The sequence below is a fragment of the Erinaceus europaeus genome, chromosome 20, assembly GCF_950295315.1.
Source record: "Erinaceus europaeus chromosome 20, mEriEur2.1, whole genome shotgun sequence".
Taxonomy (NCBI): Eukaryota; Metazoa; Chordata; class Mammalia; order Eulipotyphla; family Erinaceidae; genus Erinaceus; species Erinaceus europaeus.
Window position 1 is genome coordinate 29,940,078 of NC_080181.1, and position 7,789 is coordinate 29,947,866.

The window sequence follows — 7,789 nt, forward strand, 5'->3', positions numbered from 1 at the left end:
TCCACAGGCAGAAAATTAGAAGCGTCTGCATCAATGGACTCTTTCCAGTCAAAAGACCTCAATTGAGGTGGAAAATGATAAAGGGAGAGCTAAAATCAGTGAGCTTCAAATGGTTTGTTTTGCACCCTGCCTCCAAAAGGGAGTCACATAACATGCTGCTAATGTTGTCCTGAGGCACTTTGACTAACTCAACCACCCCCCACCCCCAGCCCAGAGCAACCAAACTAACTCATGCTTTTGCTTTGAGTCTTGTGATGGTGCTATAAATTGACTCCTGTCACTTTCTGTCTGTCTTAGAACCTTTTATGACCTGCTCTACTGTGAATATATCTTGAATAAGGAGATAAAAGATAGGCATGCAAACCTCAGCTGATAAACAAACAAACAAACAAAAATATATATATATATAATTCCAGAGCATAAAATAGACATTGAAATAAAAAAAATAGAACAATGAACTGTCTTTCCACCAAGTCCCTGTTCCCTTATTTCCCTCATCCTGATTGATGTCAGTTCTATCTTTTTAATGATTCAGGCCAAGAATTCCAAAGTTGGAATTATTTCAATGTCTCTGTCTCACATCTTACAACAAATTCATCAGAAAAATCCTGTTGGTTCTACCTTCAAGATAACACCTATATTTAAAGTCCATCTGTCCTTTTTACCCTTAGTACTCGAATCAGTGCCAGTGCTCTTTTGGATGGATGCAGTGGCCTCCCCCTAGTTGTTCTGCTTCTGCCTTTGCCTCCTGTGTCACACAGAGTAGGCTATAGTTCCTAAAATTTTCCTCCCCAACATCTTTGAAGTCAGTGAGTGTGTTGTAGCTTCTTGCCCTGATGTTTTCTCTTCTATATCACTGAATCTATTTTCTAAGTCTGTTATGTGAGCCTGGACTGCATTCACATTATGCTTCACACCTTGTAACTCTGTTTGGAGTTTTCCATTCATGCTTTCTAAGCTCTTACTGAAGTTACTGCTCACTCATTTTCACATCAACCAGGCCAGTTAATGGAGAGGCTGAGGTCATCATAGGGTCTTGTTAATTCAGATTGACAAAGCAGCCACCAAAGCCAGTCATTTGATAGAGACACACCTATCTGGAGACTCCTAAACCTCCCACTTGGATCTGAGCGTGGCTTCTTAACACATCTCATTGGCCAAGATAATCAGAGAGCCATGTCAACCTCAGGAGATCAGGAACATGCAATCCAACACATCCCAGAAGAAGAGCAACACTTTGTGGATGATACCGATGCTACTAAACCACACTTAGCATCTAGTCACAGCCCAGCAGATTGACTGCTCTTTAAAAACGATAGACCAAGTGGTATCATTCTTTTGCTTTCCATTTATTTCTAAGTCAAACCAGATTCCTATACAAGGTTGCTATTATATGATCTGATTGCCCTATTAGCTCTCTGTGTTCATTTTACTCCATCCCAAGGACTTCTGTTTCAGATAAACAAGCTGACTCACATCATTGGACTTTGCATCGACTGTTACCTCTGCCTAAAACACTTTCTGGGGGTTGGGCGATAGTGCAGTGGGTTAAGTGAACATGGCATGAAGCGCAAGGACTGGCGTAAGAATTGCAGTTCAAGCCCCCGTCTCCCCACCTGCATGAGGGTCACTTCCCAGGTGGTGAAGCAGATCTGCAGGTGTCTATCTTTCTCTTCCCCTCTGTTTTCCCCTCCTCTCTCCATTTCTCTCTGTCCTATCCAACAATGAACGGCATCATCAACAACAATAATAACCACAACAAGGCTACAACAACAAGGGCAACAAAAGGGGAAGAAAATGACCTCCAGGAGCAGTGGATTCATGGTGCAGGCCCAGAAATAATACTGCAGGCAAAAAACAAACAAACAACAACAACAACAAAACACTTTCTGTCAGGTACATACATGGGAATTTTAAAGTTTTATGACAACCATTTCAACTTTTTTTTTTTGTTCAGATGTCATTTAACTTAAAGTTGCTTGTGTACTCTGTTCTGTTTGACTAGGAGTATCGTAGTTTCCCAAGTGCATTATCTGAGGCATTATTTAATCTTTCAAAGCTTCAGTACCCTCTCTTGTAAGATTATAAGGATGGTGCTCACCCTGCAGAGCTATTATTAAGACTGGCGGAGAAGGCATGCAGTGCTAAACTTTCAGTTGTTATCAACTTGAGACTTGACAATCGCATCCTCAAGGATAAAATAACATAATGATTGATCATTTAATGGTCTTTTGCGGAATCCCATAATTTGAAGATTTGGAAAGGATCTCAGATTGTCTGGCTTCTCAAGTTCTCCAAATATCTTCGTATCTTCGTTGAGGCAAACCAAAACATAGCAAAGCACTAAAGTTGGGAGGAAAGTTTCTATTTTGAAGATTCACTCACATTAGCACAATGAAAACTAGTGAGTCTTTGCAGTAAATAAACCTGTTCAAGTATGTTTTAAAAACATTTTTAAAATTTTATTTATAAAAAGGAAACACTGACAAAATCATAGGATAAGAGAGGTACAACTCCACATGATTCCCACCACCAGAACTCTGTCTCCCATCCTCTCCCCTGATAGCTTTCCTATTCTTTAACCCTCTGGGAGTATGGACCCAAGGTCATTGTGGGATGTAGAAGTTGGAAAGTCTGGCTTCTGTAATTGCTTCCCCGCCGAACATGGGTCTTGACAAGTTGATCCAAACTCCCAGTCTGCCTCTCTCTTTCCCTAGTGGGGTGGGGTTCTGGGGAATTGGAGCTCCAGGACACATTGGTGGGTCTGTCTGTCCGGAGAAGTCTGCTTGGCATCATGCTAGCATCTGGAACCTGGGGCCTGAAAATAGAGTTAACATATAAAGCCAAACAAATTGTTGACTAATCATGAACCTAAAGGCTGGAATAGTGTGGATGAAAAGTTGGGGGGGGGTCTCTGTTTTGTAAATAGTTAGGTGGCATATTTTAGTTATAGTCCAAAGGGCCTGTGGCTATACCAGTTTTTGTTGTCGTTGTTGTTCAAATGTGTTTAACCCAGCATTCCTCAAACTTAATAGGCCTTGGAAATCTTGTCTCCCCCCACCCCAAAGTGATGCTCCTTAACATCTTGTTAAGGTCCCATTGTCCTAATGTTCCATTGTCCACACACGTTGAGAAATGCTGACTCAGTCTAAATTCTAAGTCATAGACCAGAGAAGTCAAGAGCTCAGCCCCTGATGACACTGACATCGGACCCTGCCTTGAATATGATTCATGGTCAGTTTTCTTATTTCATGCTCACTTTACAATAAAGTCATTAAGCATGATAAAAGAATGATGCTCTCTCCCCACTTGATGCTATTGTCAGACTTGCCCTTTGAAGTGCCCAGTTCAAAAACCTGGGGTTTTTGCAGCCCGTTTTTACTACTTCATTGAGTTCCTACAAAAACAAATGATCTTCCTTTTGCCTTGGAACTCCTCTGTTCACTTTGGGGTGGAGGGCATAAAGTGAAATAAAACTTTGGAAGCAGTGTATAGACTGAGCCATTAGGTCTTATTTATCGGCACCTAGATATCTTACTAGACTGTTTGTCTAAATGGGGAGGGGGTGAATTAACCCCTAGATCACTTCAGACCCACAGTGCCCTTGCATCTAGAATGACCTATCACGTGCTCAAGTGTTTGTTATCATTTTCTCCTGTTCTGTGCATGGGATATCATGAGAAGAACATTTTCTCTCTCTCTCTTCTCTGTCTCTCTCTCTCTCATTTTCTTTTCTTTTCTTTTTTTTTTTTTTTTTTTTTTGCCTCCAGGATTATTGCCTCCAGGATTATTACTCAGCACTACATATCCACTACACCTGGTGACTATTTTTTTCCATTTTATTGGATAGGATAAGAGAGAAATTGAGAGGGGAGGAGGAGACAGAAAGGGAGAGAGAAAGACACCAGCAGACCTGCTTTGCAGCTTGTGAAGATTCCTCTCCTTCAGGTAGGAAACAGGGGCTGGAACCCAGATCCTTATGTGGGTCATTGTAGTTCATACTATGTGTGCCTAACTAGGTGCGCCACCACCTGGCCCTGGGACATTTTCTCTTCATAAAAGATTTCGTATGAGATAGATAGTCTGGGGCTAGGGGGTCAGGCATGCATAGTGGGAAAATGCAGCTTCTGGCTGAGACATTTCTTATGCCCTTCTCCAGTGTTCCAGTTTAATAAGAGCAGAGCTACCTCCAAAGCAATGACTATGTCTATATTGCTATTTATGTCTGCATCTGTGTGACAGATACACAGCTTTCTCTATTCATCAATGTACTTTAAATTTTTTTATTGGGGGATTAATAGTTTACAGTAGGGAAGGGGTGGTGGCACAACTGGTAGAGCACATCATAGCAGTGCACAAGGAGACCTGGGCTCAAGTTCCGGGTCCCTACCTGCAGGAGGAAAGCTTCACAAGTTGTGAAGCAGCACTATAGGTCGGTCTCTCTCTCTCTCTCTCTCTCTCTCTCTCTCTCTCTCTCTCTCTCTCCTCTTTCCTTCTCAATTTCTTCTCATCCAAATTAAATAAATAAAATAAATAGAAATGTTATTAAAATCCTTCTCTATCCTTTATGAGATTTTGGTGCTCATTCATTTGTTTTTTTAAATATATATTTAAAAAATAAATTTAATTTATTTTGCATAGAGGCAGATATATTGAGAGAGAATGGATAGATAAGAGAAGGAAAGAGAGGGAGAAACAGAGACACTTGCAGCACTGCTTCACCACTTATGAAGCTTCTCCAAGATGCAGGTGGGGACAGGGGGCTTGAAACCAGGTCCTTACACACTGTAATGTACACACTCATTCAGATGCACAACCACTTGGCTCCCTCATTAAGTTTTTTTTTTTTTTTTCTTATCACTGGGGCTCGATGCCTGCACTACAAATATACTGCTCCTGTGGACATTTTTTTTGACAGGGCAGAGAGAAATTGAGAGGGGGAGGAGAAGATAAAAAGGGAGAGAAAAAGAGTCACCTGTTGATGAAGTGACCTCTCTGCATGTAGGGGCTCGAAATGGGATCCTTGGGCGGATCCTTGAGCCTCGTACTGTGTACACTTAAGCTGGTGCACCACTGCTTGGTCCCTCTCATTAATCTGTTCATACCTCAGAATCACACTACTAATTGAGCAATAATGATACAATATCCATGCTTTGAAAGTAAGTTGAGTGCACATATTATACTGGCCCCCACTTGTAGAAGGAAAGTGCTGTAGACATCTCTCTCTCTCTTTCCATATCACCTTCTTTCCTCTTGATTTCTCTCTGTCTTTAGCCAATAAAGTAATAAATGAAATTAAAAGACATGAAGTAAGTGAGACACAGAACAGGGAAGTGACTTGCCTGAAACTAAATATCCAGAAATGTAATTAGCCTGCATTTGAACCATTATCATTTAACACACACACACACACACACACACACACACACACACACACACACACACACACACACAACCTGAATTTTAACAGTCATGACTCCTGGCCTAGAAAAAGTTGTTGTAAACACTCCAGCTTTCTTCTTGATCAGACAAGTTGGTGACTGGAAAGCCACAGAAGGCAAAGGTCAAGGGAAAAGCAAGAGTCATACATACCCAGGGAAGCACATTGTACTAATACAGCTCACAGCTTAGCAGACTTTTCTCAACCTTTCTCCTTTCCTAGGTCAACTTTATTAAGAGAATTTACACTTTCTTAATGTGGTATTTTGTGTGCTAATACATTTTAATGGATTGTTCAACAAGTAGAAAAAAGAGTACAAACAGAATATGTGTGATTTCTCCCTAGATAAATGTAGTTTTGGTGGACTGTGAGGTGGTGCAGTGGTAGATAAGACATTGGGTCTCTCAAGCATGAGGTCTTGAGTTCAGTTCCTGGCAGCACGCGTACCAAAGTGACGCTCTAGGTTTCTCTTTCTCTCGTTTTAGCTCCCTTATTAATAAATAAATAAGTAATATATTTTTAAAACAATGACTTTGACATGGTAGCTTTCTTGATTATGAAAGTAGCACATACAGATTATAAACAACATGGGAAGGACAGAGAAACTACAGAAATTAATGAAAGTATTAGCCCCAAACAATCACCATTCCTATTAGGGAGCTCATTCCAGGCAAGGAGTCCCTCAGTCTGTCCGCTTGTCTATGTAGGAGGCCACAGAGATCTCTCTAGCTGTTGAGTTCTTGAGGTGGTTGCTTCAGTGCCAGCCCAAAACATTAGCAAGGTCAATCTATTCTGATCAATGAAAGCAGAAGAAAATCCTGTCTGGTGTGACTGTTAAACATCCTTTCTGGACTTTGATGAAATCATAAACCTCTTTGAGATTTTGATCACACTCATGTGTGCTTTGCAGAGGAGAAGAAGAAAGAAAAAACCATCGGCTTACCTAGACTACCGTGCATAGTCCTTTAAGGAATCCAAGGGCCCTCTGAAGCCCTCCTATAATTCCTCTAAAACCCTCAAACCATAAAGACATCTGTTTAAAAAAAAACAGACACCTGTTGTAAAAGAACATGTGATCACGCCACTTATCAGTATCTGCATTTATTTTATTTTATCTTTGCTTAATTATTATTTTCCAAGTTGGAGGGGGGGTCTCAAGCAAGCATTCATGATTTCACCACTCCTGGGTCACTTTTTCATTCAGAGAAAGAGACCTAGTACAACACCAGAGTTTTACACCACACTGTGTCTTTCCCATATGCTGTTGGGCCTCAAACCTGGGTCACCTATTTGACAAAGCAGGAATCCTATCTGGTGAGCTATTTCTACAGCACCATTTATTTGTTTCTTCATGTACTATTTCAGTCTATGAACAGACTATGAGCTTCATAATAGCATAGAGATTATTGTACTCAACAAATGCACCTCCAATTTGTGGTATCTAAGAAGATAATTTCAGTTATTTGATAGACGAATAGAATAAATGAATGAATGAATAAATGAGTGAACTGGTGTTTATTTGTGAATGAATGAAAAGGTGTTTGTGAATGAATGAATGAATGAATGAATGAATGATCCCATGTTTATTGGTGTTTCTCCAATTCTCAGCAGTGACTTACGCACCAGGTAAATAGATTTACCAACTAAGGGAAAGTGATATTTGAATCTACCATTTGAATACTGATATAAAAATGACTGGATAAATGGCCTTTTGGGGAAGAAATGACATTCATTGTTTGAGGGAAAGGGGAAAGAGATGTAAATGGTGTTTCGTTCAAGTTGGGAAAGAACAGTATGTCTGAGTCCTTAAAGACCTTTTACCTGATGGAGGTAGAGTTCTATGGAGGGTTGATGGAAGTCTTATCTGACCCTGATCCCTGACAAGAATGTGTAATCCACCATTTCTCCAAGCCTGCCTACCCACTTCCATTATTCCACTTCTCATTTTTCCTTCCATTCTTGCCCAGCATGCTCAGGCTTCAACTTCAGTTGCTCTCACTTGTGATCAGCCTCTGGAAGGTCACACAGCCTTGTCCATAGACACCCGCTTCCTTTTTGACTACATTTCCTGGAAAACCAATGTCCCCATTGCTTTCAGTCATTGATGCTGCCAGTTCCCAAATTTGTCTCTGAAATTCCCCCGAGGTGGCATTCTCAGGCTTCAACTTCAGTTGCTCTCACTTGTGATCAGCCTCTGGAAGGTCACACAGCCTTGTCCATAGACACCCGCTTCCTTTTTGACTACATTTCCTGGAAAACCAATGTCCCCATTGCTTTCAGTCATTGATGCTGCCAGTTCCCAAATTTGTCTCTGAAATTCCCCCGAGGCGGCATTCCACTGGGTGAGGT